Source organism: Carya illinoinensis, chromosome 3 (genome assembly GCF_018687715.1).
Source record: "Carya illinoinensis cultivar Pawnee chromosome 3, C.illinoinensisPawnee_v1, whole genome shotgun sequence".
In the NCBI taxonomy this organism is placed as follows: domain Eukaryota; kingdom Viridiplantae; phylum Streptophyta; class Magnoliopsida; order Fagales; family Juglandaceae; genus Carya; species Carya illinoinensis.
The window spans coordinates 31,655,373-31,668,580 of record NC_056754.1 but is presented as its reverse complement, the minus strand read 5'-3'; positions in this window follow the sequence as shown (position 1 = coordinate 31,668,580).

The following is a 13,208-nucleotide window of genomic DNA, read 5'->3' as shown; positions in this document are numbered from 1 at the left end:
TAAAGAAAAAATGAGACATCTATAAAATGAGAGAATCACTAAAAATGTGGAGAATCTAGCAATTCTACTACTCTACAGCTCGTGGGGCTCTCCCTAGAGGAAAAACATCTTCTTTAACTCTATTTTCTCCATTGTATTGAGAACTCTGGAAAATCATGATGAAAGATAAAATCATCAAATGTAATAAATTTCACCCCTAATGATGTAAATTTTTTTGCTGAATCACATTAATCACTCTATCTCTCTTTGTTTATGTTTAGATGTTTTATTTATTATTTATTTTATAGATGAACATCTGAGCACCATATCAACATCCAAGTCATCATCATGGATCATTCAATCGTATTGTTGAGATCTAGACATGCCAGAAAAATGCATCAACAAATATAAATATTCTTTTTATAAATTACAATTTATTAAAAAAAAAAAAAAGAAGAAAGAGTAAGCCTTGTTTGGTTACACAAAATATATTAATTCATCTCATCTCATTTAATCATTATAAATTTTCTAAATTCTCACAAAAAATAAACAATTCCACTTTTTCAAATCCCAAAACAAAAAGAATATTAAGAAATTATATTCTAACAATATTTTATTTAACTTTTATCTCATCTTATCTTTGTAACAAACTCGGCCTAAGTGTTTCTTAACTAGGCCTCCTCTTGTCATTTGACTTTTGGATGCACTACCAAGGGGGCATTCCTTATGTAAACTTGGATAATTTTTATTTAATATATCTTCATAATTATGTTTTACATTATAGTAAGATTATCTTAATTGTCTAAATAAATGTTAAATTATGTTTTAGAAATGATTATGGTTGCCAATATGTATAAAAGTAATGAAAAAACATATCACCATGTAGCACATATTATTGTCATAAGATTTATTGGCCAATTAAAAGGTTGGTAAGATCACACCTTCTCAACAGAAGACCGAAAACTGAATATTAAACGAATGCTGTGACATAATGAAAGAATGAAAATTATCAAAACAAATGATGGTCAACTATTAGAAGATGCAGTTAACACTTTGATTTTTGTATTAACTAAACATTTTGTTGATGACCCTATTCAATTCAAAGCAAAAACTATTGATTTATTAATTAATATTCAATATCCTCAATTATATGATTTTCATTGGTATAAAGATGTATTCCTAACTAAAGTTATAATTAGAAACGACTGTCAATGGTAGCTATACTAGAAAGAAAAGTCCAATCCAAGACTTCAACATTACTTTGTTCAAAAGGTTCAAGAATCATTAGTAAAAATTGGTACGATTGATTTCATAATCTTACTTATTGTGATATTATAACTACTATAAATAGAATTTGGTTTAATTATGTGTAATGATTTACAGTTAAAAAAAAATAGCAAATTGATAATTTAAACAAAAATTTGCTAAAAAGGAATTACATACATTTTGTGAGCAATTTGATTATGCTCCGTTACTAGCTCCCTCTAGAAGGCAATAAAAAGGGAAAATATGTATTATAAAAAGTTAAAACTATTCTCACAAAAAAACAAAAGTATAGACCTTATAAAACGATAAAAGATAAACAAATTAATAATAATAATAACAATTAACAAAATTTATAAATAAACATAATTGAAAAGAAAAAAACAGATTGTTTGTTACAAGTGTGGGAAAATAGACAACTATAAATCCTTTTATAATAATGCAAATTTGGGCATCATCTCCAATTATCTGTAAATATGTTTGAGAAGATGGTTCTCTAGGTTGTTCCTGGAATAACACCTTGAATTTGGGTATCCAGATTTTGGTGTTTATTCTGAGAAACTAAGGCAAACCCAGATCTAAGTGTTTGATAATTTAAAGATAAAGGTATAGTATAATTAGGGATATAATGGGTCTAATTCAGTTTAGTTTTGGACATATTTTGAAACCGAATCGATACAAACTGAGAATCAATACAAAATTATTCATCATCGTAACCGAAACTTTTGATTTTTTCGGTTTCGATCTAGTTCGATTCAGTTTAACCAGTTTTTCATTTTTGTTTTACCCCTAGTAATGTCTAATTTATTTCTATATTAGACTTATACTATAGTGTCTAAATATATTTTATTATATTAGTGTCTAACTTATTTTTTGTGATAACCCGCTCCTTCGATCTACGTGCTGATCCTCATTCTATATGTCGTACTTCGATAGCGTGTTCTAAAAGTTATCCGGCAGATTTCAAAGCAAGATAAATATTTTAAATATTATGGAAATATTATATGAGATATTTCCAGTACTATTAAATAAGCTTGTTTTTAAAGTAACACAATTATAATATTTTAAACTTTAGTTTAAATAAAACACTTGCGTGTTTTTAAATCAGTGTTTAAACTTACCGTTAGATCGTTTTAAAGATCCTGAAACGAAGAACTTGGATTAAATACCCAAGCCCCTCTATTTTTCTCATCACTTTTCTCTTTTCCCTCTCTCTCTCCTCTCCCTCTCTTCTAGCCAAATACACGTCCTTCTCTTCCTCACCATGCAACTCCTTCCTCCTCCTAACCCAGCCACTGTCGGCCACTGTTGGCTTCACCACCTGTCATCGATCACTCACCTCATGCCGACCAACACTCCTTCCTACTAGCACGCCCCATGCACTCCCTCTCTCCTCCCACGGCCTCTCTAGCTGAAATGGGTAAAAACCCATCCCTCACCTCCACACTGCCGTACACGGCAGCTTTGGCCTCACCGCTGATCACCAACTGACCCTCACCCTATGGCCAACATCCCCTCCCACCGGTGAGCTCCCACGTGCTCTCTCTCTCTCTCTCCTCCTAAAGCAACTTGGCCAAAATGGATTTCACACCCATTTCCCCCTCCTAGTGCTGCCATACACGACCAAAACGGCCACCAAGCACTTCCACTAGGACCACCACATCAGGGGCTTCCTCCCCATGTTCTCCTTTCACCGTGAATCTCTCCTTCTCCGATGGGTCACCAAACGCATGCATACACTGCCTTACCACCATGCACGGCTACCCACGGCATCTCACCACCACCATCTTGTTCCTCTCACAACCACGACCTTCCCCAACCATTTTTAAGATCAATCAAACTCCCTAGCTCTCTCACTCTCCCTCACTTTCCAAGGCAGGGGTTGCACCATTTATGGCCGATCCGCCACCGTGAGCCATCGCACACCCACCACCTCGCCACCACGGCTACACCACACCTTCCTCTACCTATCCCTAGCTTCCTCCTCCTCAAGCACCCTCACTCTCTCTTGGATGCACTGTTCAAGCCCTGATGCCGCTAGGCTCCGCCACCTTAGACCACCACGAGGCTACCTTGAGCCTTTCCAAGACCACGCCTAGCTATTCTCAAGCCCAAACTGCCACTTTATATGGTGGATAGCCATCGTACGCGGTGTTAACTGCCATGCACGACTCCTCTGACACCTTGATCGTGACGAGCAGCAAGTGATGCATGGGTTATCCCATTGATGGTATAACCCTCTACCTCTTGTTATGTATATTTATATTAGTTGATTGGTTGGACTGTAGACTATGTAGTTAGTAATTGTGGAGTTCGCTGCATAGTTGTAAATTGAAGTGTAATTGTGAAGTGTTGGGCTTGATTGTGTAGTGTTGTGGATTGTGCTGTGAGTATTGGTGTGAGATGGATGTCGTAGTTGTGACGCAGTGTGAAGTGTGAAGGGAGTACATGTGGAGTGTAGCGATGTATTGTGTGATGTGCGTCGTGATAATAAGTGATGTAGTGAAGGAAGTACACATGGTGCGTATTCCATGTTGTGTAGCAATGCACCGTGAGGCGTGTATCGTAGTGATGTGTGTTGTGGTGTGGATGGAAGAGAGTTCACGTGAGTGTACTATGTGCTATGTCGTGATACATCGGATGGCGTGTCGCGAAGGGTTGGATGGCGTGACTAAGAAGCGTAGAGTATGTGAGCAGTGTTGGGAACTGTGTAACAGTGTCTCAAAATAGCTGTGACATGGCCTGAAGTATGAGGTGAAGGGTGTCACCTTGTGGTTGACTTATGGCTGAAAGTATGTGTGAAGTGGTGGAAAAGTATCAAAGAGTGCAGAGGAAGTATGAAGGGCATCGTGACGTGACTCGAGATTTGGTCTCGAGCTACATGAAGTGACAGAGGTGCATTTGTGGATGCAGTCCTCTGGTCAAGTGTTGGGATGAACTTGTACAGGGCCGGGAACTAGGAAGAGTCCTATCGACCAGGTCTGAGCAAGTTTGTATCAGAGTTTGGAGCTTGTTTATACAAGCAGGCATTCATTTGAAATTATAAGTTGGTCTTAGGTGATAAAAAGGGATAAGATACATGTGCCTCTGGCAAAACAGGCGTGTCAGACAGATTCACCATATATAATGGGTAATCTGTCCTCAGCATGGTTTAATGGTGTTTTAGCCCTAGAGTTGGCTTAAAGTCATGTATTCTGCTTGGATGGGAATGAGGATTTAGTATAGGCTAGGATACGTGAAGGTAGTGATGAGTATATAGTCTAAGGTTGGAACGCATGACTCTATCGGTTGGAATCATGCGTTAGAACGTGGAAATAGAAGAATGAGATGGAAGTCTTAGTGCCTTAACCTTAAGATGAATCACGGAGGTTCACTTTAATGAATAAAATCCAGAAGGTTTTAGCATAGTAAATGGTGCGTAAAAGCCCAGGGAAGAATGGAGAGTGTTCCAAGTAAGGCATAGTTCTATTTTTAGTATAGTTTCTTATGCATCAGATAAATGATGACGTAAAGTTATGTGTAAGCATGTAGGTTGCCATCTGACACACACACGAATGGATCGCATGGAATGAGTATGGCATGAAGTCCAGGTAAGTATTGCGTTCATACTCTTCTAGAGTTTTCTTATATAAACGAAGAAGAAAACTAAAGCTTTTCTCTAAAAGGAAAACAAAACTTTTCTCTACAAGACAGGTTTTACGAAAAATAAACGAAGCATAAGTTTGAAGTATAAGTATGTAGCGGCCCTCCTTGGCAGCTCCTTTTCACGCAACCAAAGTACATATGTGTATGCATGTGAATAGATGAAATAAGCAATATGTATTCTATGTATGTTCACGAAAGGAAACAAAAAGAAGCTTTAACATTTGCACAAACAAACGTTTTCAAAATGAAAAGAAAGAAAACCGCTTTTAAAACGACTTTTAAGAAAGGAAATAAAACTATTTTTTTAAAAATGACTTTTACGAAAAGAAAGAAAACTATTTTATTTTTCTAAATGACTTTACGAACGAAATGAACTGAAGAATCGTAAGAACTGTAAGAACTGAATGGTAATGACTGAAAGAATTGTAAAGGATTGAATGGACTGAAAATGAAGGAAAGGACTGTAAAGGAATGAATGGACTAAATGGATGGTGTATGAAGATACGTAATGGCCACATGAACGGAAAAGGAAAAGGTACCGAATGGACTAGACTGGCAAATTGCAATGCCAGGTAAGTAGTACTGGTAGTGCACCCAGTGCTGCACCCTGACGGAATGGATTTCCAACCCGTGGCCACGGGTGGAATCAAGTCCAAAAGACTGCTAATCCCAGCACACGAGGCTTAACAGTGTGCTACGGCTAATGAAAGCGAAAGAAAATAATGTATGCATGTTAAGAAAGAATGCATGAATGTATTTATGCATGAAAATATGTATGCATGAACAAACTATTTTAAGAAAGAAAATGTTTTTAAAGAAAAATCCTACCTTGCAACGTTTTTAAAACAAACTGTATGACCATGCATGATAAGTACGATATGTATGTATGGAGTGATAAATGCATGACTAAAAATCTATGTTATTATATCTTAACTATAGAAGTAATGATTATGAGTCATCGACTCATTTTAGTTTTATGTGTGTCCTCCCAGGGACAAGATGAGTATGACACGTCAGGACGGGCACAGCCCAAGGGGAAGAGCACGAAAGTCTAGGCAAGATATTTTGTACGAAATACTTTCATTATAAAATTAATCTTTCCCATTGTAACCTTTTTAATTATGAAAATTAATTTTAATTATAAATATGGAATCTTTTGTATCCTGACATGAAAAGAAAAGAAATTTTAAAAGAAATCATAATTTCTGTTAATTTTTATTAAAATCATTTAGTAAAAGACCCACCATAAGGACGAACGTTACATTTTTATACTTGATTATATATTGTAGTAATATTATGATGTTTATATATAATAAACTATTAGTCCACTTATATTATAGTATAAGTACATTATTTTATAATAATTAACACATACTAGTATAGTATATAGTTTAACAATAATTTATATAAGTTCTTGATGTGAACTCAAATCAACTCGCTTTGAGACTCAACAACAATATTGGAAAAGCAAACCCAAGAAAGCCAAACTCAATTCAATGGATGAACAATCAAACCCGTTGAGAACTTGTTTCAAGAACCTAGACTATATTAAAATTTAGACCCGTTGAAGAACCCATCTCAAGAACCTAGATTACAAGGAGGAACGCCACAAAGATTGTGATTTACCTTTGATAAGTTCAATAGTTCAATCAAGAACAAGAGGAGTAAACTCAACTCACCAATAAAATTCAAGAATGTCTAACCTGCTCAAATGAGGCTACAAGTGGTTTAAATAAACAATCCCTAAAAACCTTAGTGGACAGTGTCGCGGCTATTGTAGCGTGAACAGTGCCGTGGGTATTGTAGTGTGAATAATGCTGTGCTACAATAACTTTTAAAACCCTAGTTCAAATAAAATAATAACTTTCCTAATAAGCTATTGGCCTAAATACAATGCCTTTCCAAAAATCCTAATTTATTAGAAATAAGACGTATGGGCTGGATATCCCAATTATTCTATATTAATTTCTATGACTAATAAAATAAATCATTTTAATGAAATAAATAAGTCCATGGTCTTCAATAACAATAGGCTCAAGTCATGTTTTCCATAGCCTATCACATAGATGAAAACTGGATCTTCTTCTCTCGAGCCCATCTTGAATATTGGGCTCTTGCTATACTCAACCCAAGTAGATTGCACAAATCCTTGCATTACTTTCTTGCTCTTCTTAGCTCTCAATTATGTAATTGATTTTTAAGACTTGGTCAGCCTTGGGGCCATCGTTCCCCCTTTCCTCAAAAGGATTCGATCTCAAATCTCCACCTGGATCAAAAGGAAAAAGATCAAAAATATTAAAAGTAATAGAAACATGGTATTTACCCATAAGATCCACTTGATATGAATTATCATTAATTTTCTCAAGAATGTGAAAATGACTATCCAAGCAACTCCTGTCATCAACAAGCAAAAAATCAATGCTAAAGGAGTAAGTAGATTAAAACCATATACAATTTCAAGATGATAATAAAAAATGATAGTATGCATGGTCCAATTACATGCAAACTCTAACAAGGGCAAACGATACCCCCGCAAACGTACATGTAACAGTAAATGACACTCTCATAAACGTTTATGAATTACATCTAAAGTCTTCTTTACACTAAAATGACAACTCAGATTATATGCAACCTCAATGAATGACAAATAATATTCCCACAAGTATTCATACAACACATCAATGAATGGCAAATGATACTGCTGCAAATGTTCATGCAACAAGTTAATGAATGGCAAATGATACGTCCAAAAGTGCTCATGTAACACATTTAAAATCTTCAGCACACCTAAGTTACCCAACAAACTACCTCCATGTTTATCACACAAAAGCAACTCACACATAAAACTAGTAGGCACACAAAGTCTTTTCTCTCTAAACAAGCCAAGCCATCATCATTAACAAACAATTTCTTATCATATTCAAGTCACAATAACTTTGCATCTATAATGATGACAAGGACATACCTTCTTGCTAAAGCATCAATCACAAAATTTTCTTTTTCTTGTGTGTACTTTACTACATAAGGAAAGGTTTCAATGAATTGCACCCACTTGGCATGCATTCTATTCAACTTACCCTATCCTTTCAAGTGTGTCAAAGACTCATGTTTTTCAAAGAAAAGTCGGGTAAGGATTGTCGCATCTGGTACAAAATCAATGTAATACTCTCTCTTTCTAATATGTGGTGATTACGCCCAAAGGATAATGGGGTAGTTGTAGCACAATTTTGGAGTGTCAATTCTATAGGGAGATAAATTAAGAGAATAGCAAAATGAACAAAGACACTAAATAAAAATATTAGATGATTAATGAAGAACAAAGATTAATTTCAAATATAAATTAAAGTGAAGCAAAATGATTAACTGAAAAAGTACTCAAATTTGACGAACAGTAGAGCGTCGGGAATCTCTTGCACAAATCTGGTATTTTAATTATTTTTAATTCATTGGATAAGTCAACTAAGAACTCAATTCTCGAAATTCCCAATCGGAAGGTATATATTTATAAACCAAAATTAAACCAAATGTAACATTTCGAAAAATGATTCACCACTTTTAAAGACGTAAATTATTATCCCTATTGAGAAAATCCAGCGACGATAATATACTCAGGAAGCAATATTGCAGTAAAGAACAAAATCAATATAGATAAATAATTGATCCAAATATAATCAAAGAACTAATCCATTCAATAGAAAAAACATGACTGAATCCATAAATAGAATAAATTTTATGATTATTCAGAGAAGAAAACATTAATGATGAACTGAGAATGATAAAATAAAAGAGTTTTAGTAATTGAAGATCAAATACATAAATTAAAAATACCATCTAATATGCAAGTTCATCCTTAGCCCTACTTGAGAATTTAGTTACCCATAAATATACTACTAGACAATAAAAATCTTCAGAGAAAACTGAAGCGAACGGTGGCCATGGAAATGATTTTCATGTCTCTTGTGCCTCTCCTCCCCCTATTTCGTGCCAATGATATGCTTATATAAGGTAGAAAAGAAACCTTAATGTCCTATTAATTTCCGCATAAAAAACATCGTCTAAATTTTAGGACTCATCTTGGCAGCCACGTAAGCCCTTCAGGAGTTTGAATTTGGAAATCCTTATTAGAGACAAAGTTATAGATCTTAAAGATAGATTTCTAATGCATCAAGAATTGCATCAATCTGATATGTGAGTAAAAAGTTGCAATCAAAAGACTAAAGTATGTTCAGACTATCTCCTAGCAAATTTCGCACTTGGGTTTCTTGTGGTTTCATTTTGTGATTTTTTTTTCTTTTTATTTTCTTCCAAATTGCTCTCAAACCCCATGAATGTCCTCCTTTGAATTTGACTGAGCTTGACTTGCTCTTTTATAAACTCTGAAATTAAACATAAAAAAAATTGCTTAGGAGTATCCCAACGTAAATAGAAACTCAATTTAAGAATACACATTAATTCCTATGATTTCTATTCACATTTTAGCATTTTAATCAAATAATAGGGTATTTAGAGTGCACTTTCGCACACTCATCACACCCCCCAACTTGCTCATTGCTAGTTCTTAACAATTTTCATGTCAAAACAATGAAAGAGACCAAAGAAAATCACACACAAAGGCTACAAAGTCACACTTTTTAGATTCACATATCAAAATAATCTAAGGAATCTAATAACCCATCAAGGTCAATCCACCTATAGCAATTCATAGAGTGTGTGTGTGTTCTCCAAGCCATAATTATCTTACCACTAACTTTGACACATGCAACATCAAGAATGTCTCAAGCAAAAGGTTTAATTCCATAATTCACGGGTATAATAGTGTTTTGTGTAAAGGCTCTCTCTATGGAGTTGACAAAGGGTATACACACACTTTCATGAAAAATTAGGTAATTATGTACAAGCAACAAGCAAATATTGATCTTATGATAGGAACACTAACAAATGAGACTTCCACCAGTCTTTCCAACAGCTTACTTAGGATCAGCACAATCAACATAAAAGGTTGTAACGTGGCTTGGGTTCGGGGCTATATGAAAAAAAAGGATGAAAATAGATTCAAAAACTTCCAAGTACATTCAAAGAGAATTTTATTAAATATCTCAATAGACCACACTTCTCACTTGATATACTCTCAAACTTTTCAGATCATCAAATAATAATGTTTTTCCTTCTTCTTCCTTTTTTTTGTTTTTTTTGTTTTTTGGAGCTCACTCAATTGAACACTTTACAACTTATACTCTTCTTCTTTTTTCTGTCTTCTCCTTCTTCTTCTTCTTTTTGTTTTTTTTTAATAATGATAAAACAAAAGAAAGAAAATACAAATTCCACAACTAGTATACACTTGGAAGTAAAAAGGGTAAGAAAATCAGTGTATAGGTTATACTCTAATGTGAAGAGGCATGGATGATATGAGCATATGAAAATAAAAAGCTACATGTGTTTATTGGCTCAAAGTTGGCTATTAGGGGTCTATGATGGAAAGGGATAGCTTGAAAGGCTCAAACGTTAATCCTAAGTTGACCTTCGTCATATCCCAAGTATATCCACCATCGTACCACAAACTATGTAATGATATTCTTAAAAGAAGTGCCCAATTCAATAGATCAATGAATGCTTATCACAATTTACTGCATTTGTATGGTCTCAATCCTCTCCAAACTCACATGAATACTTAAGCAAAAGAATTCTCTAGCTACATGTGCCAAACCACCATCTTACCACAAAACTTGGATGAGTGTATTAAGGGTTCTGTCAATGCTTCAATAAAAATGATTATGGTGGGATTGGTGAATTCACAAAGATGGCTATGAATGAGAATGAGTACACATGTAAAAATGATGCATGTGTGATGCAAATTAATAAAAAAAAATTAACACATGAAAATATGCCACAGAGTTCCAACAAGCATTTTAAATACTGAATTTGCACCACCATCCCTCAACTTAAATGAAACATTGTCCTCAATATTTAAGAATTAAAATTGAATGGGAAGTAATTGAAAATGATAGAATACACCTAATGAGTGACATGGGTAGCTCGCTAAGTACCAAAGATGGTAACCTGAACTAATAGAATGAAACTAACCTACAAACAAAGACAAAGAAAACAACAGCAAACAAAAAGAAAAAGAAAGAAAATAAGAGAAAATAAAAATAAAACAAAGCAAAACAAAATAAATAAAGAAAAACATATCTGGGTGGTGTGGTCAAGGTTGATAGACTAGATCCACAAGTGGAATGTCTTACACTTCTAGAACTTGTCTATCAATTAATGCTTTAAAGCGTTGACCATTTATTTTAAATATCCGACCATCCTTAAGATCTTCTATTTCTACTGTCCCATTTACAAAAACATTCTTTACTACAAAAGGGCCAGTCCACTTAGACTGAAGTTTTCCTGGGTGCTTGTGAAATCCAAAATCATATAAGTATATTCGATCATTAGGTTCAAACCTCTTCCTAAGAATATTTTTATTATGAAACGCTTTCATTTTAACCTTATAGACTTTAGACTTAGGCAAAGGTTTCAATTTAACTCTTGGTGCTTTCATACTTATAGAAATCTATTTTCCACCTTTCTTAAACAACTCCTCAAATTTCTGTTGCCAAGCTTGTGTGCCATAATCATGAGTTTCATCATAAACAACACAAATATCAATAACATCAGATGAATCACTAATAGTATCAAACTCAGAATTCACAAGAGAATATTCAAGAGAATCAAAATTATGAGTTATGTGAACTCCCTTGTCTATGAGTGCGTCAATCATGTACGTTTGGTGGCACTCGTCATCTGTTGACTGTTTCTCAATATGGAGAATGTTGACCCCCATGGTCATGTTTCCAAAAGATAGCTTCATCAACCAATTCCTGTAATTTATAAGTGCATTAATCGTAGCAAGAAAAGGTCTACCTAATATAAGAGGAAGCTTAGAGTTAGACTCAACAACTAATTAAGTGTCCAAAATTAAGAAATCAACAGGATAATAAAACTTGTCAATTTGGATCAAAACATCCTCAACTATCCCCCTCGGTTTCTTAACTAAACGATCAGCCAAATCTAGCAAGGCTTGTTCAAACTCATGATTCTCGATACTACATGCAATCGTTGGACAACCAGGATCCTTATACTTAGGAAGAATTCACTGCTCAATTAGAGCACTAACTTGCTCTATCAGAAATGATGTCTTCTTAACATGGTGCTTCCTTTTAACTGTACAAAAATTTTTAATAACTTTTGCATAAGTAGGAACTTGTTTAATAACATGCAAAAGATGGAGGTTAATTTTTACCTGTTTGAGATTCTCCAAGATTTCATTGTTAGAATCCAAAGTTCGCATACCAGATTTTAAAGCTTGAGGAAATGGTACCTTAACTGGACTCTTGATTACCTCGGCTTCCTTGGGAAACTCGGTACTATCATTGCTTTATTCATCTTCAACATCATCTGGCTTATCAGTTGTTGGGATGTATAAGGACTTACCACTTCTTATCACAATGGCATTGACCTCTTTCAAATTTCTTTGTGCCATATGCTAACCATGGGGTACGGATTGAGCTTGAGAAGGAAACTTACCTCGCTCATTCACACTCAAGGAGCTCATCAATTTGGACACTTGGCTCTTTATCTCCTTATTTTCTTCAACAACCTGCGTAATCAAATATTCAGACTTTTGGTTAGTCTTACCCTGTGTCTCAATAAAAGCATGCAAAGTGTCTTCTAAAGGACTCTTAGAAGATGAAGATGCATGATATGGTGCAGGATATAATCTAAGGGGTTGTGCAGGTGGCTGGTTTTTAGACTTCCAGCTAAAATTAGGGTGATTATGCCACCCAAGATTGTAGGTATCAGAGAAAGGTGCAATAAGCTTCATGTACATACCTAAGACATTACATTATTCCTCATACATCCCTCTCATCTCAACAAATGTGGGACACTCTTGGGCAAGATGATCTACCCCGCCAAACACAAAACATGGTCCAAAAAACTTTGCATGATTAGCCACGTGTGTTGGCTTTAAGTCCTTAGTTTTTAAAACCTCTAACTCCCTAGTGAGCATCTCAACCTTAGCCTTTAGGTTATCATCTTCCCTGAGATAGTAAATTCCACCACCATTTAGGTTTCGTACATGTCGTGACGTATTTGTGCTCTCAGTAGCACTAGGTCCAGTCCAAATATGAGCTTTTTTAGCAAGCTCATTGAGGTATTCTATGGCCTCATTAGGATCTTTTTGTAAAAAGTCACCATTGCACATCATCTCCACAAATTGACGCTCTCTAGGTGTAAGCCCCTCTTAAAAATAACTCATTAAGCACTAATTCTCA